The sequence below is a fragment of the Battus philenor genome, unplaced genomic scaffold, assembly GCF_028537555.1.
Source record: "Battus philenor isolate CCGP_79_NKW_IND1 unplaced genomic scaffold, ilBatPhil1.0.hap1 SCAF_43, whole genome shotgun sequence".
NCBI classification, from domain to species: Eukaryota; Metazoa; Arthropoda; class Insecta; order Lepidoptera; family Papilionidae; genus Battus; species Battus philenor.
This window is the reverse complement of record NW_027181708.1, coordinates 87,501-90,000: the sequence shown is the minus strand read 5'-3', so window position 1 is coordinate 90,000 and position 2,500 is coordinate 87,501. Positions and strand designations below refer to the sequence as shown.

The window sequence follows — 2,500 nt, the reverse complement described above, 5'->3', positions numbered from 1 at the left end:
ATCGCATGGTCCAGCACCGGCGACGCATCTTTCAAATGTCTGCCTTATCAACTTTCGATGGTAGTTTCTGCGACTACCATGGTTGTCACGGGTAACGGGGAATCAGGGTTCGATTCCGGAGAGGGAGCCTGAGAAACGGCTACCACATCCAAGGAAGGCAGCAGGCGCGCAAATTACCCACTCCCGGCACGGGGAGGTAGTGACGAAAAATAACGATACGGGACTCTTACGAGGCCTCGTAATCGGAATGAGTACACTTTAAATATTTTAACGAGGAACAATTGGAGGGCAAGTCTGGTGCCAGCAGCCGCGGTAACTCCAGCTCCAATAGCGTATACTAAAATTGTTGCGGTTAAAAAGCTCGTAGTTGCATTTGTGCGCCGCGCTGTCGGTGCACCGCATCCGCGGTGATACTGACACGTCTGCGGAGCATATCGTCGGTGAGCCGTCGGTAAAACGGCGGTTCAATATCAAAATCCTATCGCGGTGCTCTTCGGTGAGTGTCGAGATGGGCCGACAATTTTACTTTGAACAAATTAGAGTGCTCAAAGCGGGCTCAAAATGCTGCTTGAATATTTCGTGCATGGAATAATAGAATATGATCTCGGTTCTATTTTGTTGGTTTTCAGAACTCCGAGGTAATGATTAATAGGGATAACTGGGGGCATTCGTATTGCGACGTTAGAGGTGAAATTCTTGGATCGTCGCAAGACGAACATCAGCGAAAGCATTTGCCAAAGGTGTTTTCATCAATCAAGAACGAAAGTTAGAGGTTCGAAGGCGATTAGATACCGCCCTAGTTCTAACCGTAAATATGTCATCTAGCGATCCGCCGACGTTACTACGATGGCTCGGCGGGCAGCTTCCGGGAAACCAAAGATTTTGGACTCCGGGGGGAGTATGGTTGCAAAGCTGAAACTTAAAGGAATTGACGGAAGGGCACCACCAGGAGTGGAGCCTGCGGCTTAATTTGACTCAACACGGGAAATCTCACCAGGCCCGGACACCGGAAGGATTGACAGATTAACAGCTCTTTCTTGATTCGGTGGGTGGTGGTGCATGGCCGTTCTTAGTTGGTGGAGCGATTTGTCTGGTTAATTCCGGTAACGAACGAGACTCTAGCCTGCTAAATAGGCGTCGTCATTTAGGTGTGCGCCGCTCCGGTGGCGCAACTCACTGGCGACGTATTAAAATTCTTCTTAGAGGGACCGGCGGCTTCGAGCCGCACGAGATTGAGCAATAACAGGTCTGTGATGCCCTTAGATGTCCTGGGCCGCACGCGCGCTACACTGAAGGAATCAGCATGTTCTCCCTGGCCTAGAGGCCCGGGCAACCCGTTGAAACTCCTTCGTGCTGGGGATTGGGGTTTGCAATTATCCCCCATAAACGAGGAATTCCTAGTAAGCGCGAGTCATAAGCTCGCGTTGATTACGTCCCTGCCCTTTGTACACACCGCCCGTCGCTACTACCGATTGAATGATTTAGTGAGGTCTTCGGACCGACACGCGGTGGCTTCACGGCCGTCGGCGTTGCTGGGAAGTTGACCAAACTTGATCATTTAGAGGAAGTAAAAGTCGTAACAAGGTTTCCGTAGGGGAACCTGCGGAAGGATCATTAACGTGTGTGTATGTGTGCGAGACGCGTGATATGTTCACGAACGTTGTTGCGCCGCTGTTGCTGTTGCTGTTGTTGCTGTTGCGACGACGACGACGACGACGACGACGACGACTTCGTACATACCGTGTTTACACATATATATATGTAATACATCCATAATGATATATATATACGACATATATACATATATATGTACGTACGCGCGCGCGCTGCTGTTCGTATCTAATGCGGACGAGCGCGCGCGCGTGTGCGTGCGTGTGTGTGTGCGTGTTTGTATATATGTATAAAAAATAAAATGTGAAATAATTGTCTCTAGCGTCTATTACGCCTAACGGCGCAGCGGCGACGGCGCCGTGGCGGTGGCCGGTGGCGGTGGTGGCATTCGTCGAAAGTGCTACCGCCGCCGCTGCCTCCGCCGCCGTCGAAGCGGCCGGGTGGCGGAAAAACGCCGAGAGACGAGCGCCGACCGGGGCATACCAAACGGAGCGTTCGAAGCGGTGAAAATCCCCACTGCCTAGCTCAGGCCCTTTATTGTCGGTTGGCGCTATACAAAACGAAATTTAAGCGGTTAGAAAGATGACAATGTCGTGCGTCACGCCAGCTCGTTGGGGGGTGCGCGGGTCGTCGTCGTTCATCATTCTAAAGGATTCGCGTCGGGGCGTTAAGCTTTTTCGGTGCCGTTTCTTTATGAACGCCTCGGCGCACATGAATTCGACCAACTTTCGACGTTAATACATAAAAACGGACAATCAAGTGGCCGACGGCGAGAGCCGTAGGCCGCTACCGTAAGTAATAACAACATTAAGAAAAAACCATTACCCTGGACGGTGGATCACTTGGCTCGCGGGTCGATGAAGAACGCAGTTAACTGCGCGTCATAGTG

At 51.4% G+C, this 2,500-nt stretch overlaps 2 non-coding genes across 2 annotated transcripts in view; both read left to right on the top strand.

Moving 5' to 3' along the window:
- Window positions 1-1,617, top strand: part of LOC137929165 (small subunit ribosomal RNA) — a 1,904-nt gene extending 287 nt beyond the window's left edge. Inside the window, exon 1 of the ribosomal RNA XR_011108735.1 lies at window positions 1-1,617. This exon is cut by the window's left edge and continues 287 nt beyond it. This is a non-coding gene — a ribosomal RNA (small subunit ribosomal RNA).
- Window positions 1,618-2,433: 816 nt separating this feature from the next.
- The window catches only part of LOC137929152 (5.8S ribosomal RNA), a 157-nt gene continuing 90 nt past the window's right edge, over window positions 2,434-2,500 (top strand). The window contains exon 1 of the ribosomal RNA XR_011108723.1: window positions 2,434-2,500. This exon is cut by the window's right edge and continues 90 nt beyond it. This is a non-coding gene — a ribosomal RNA (5.8S ribosomal RNA).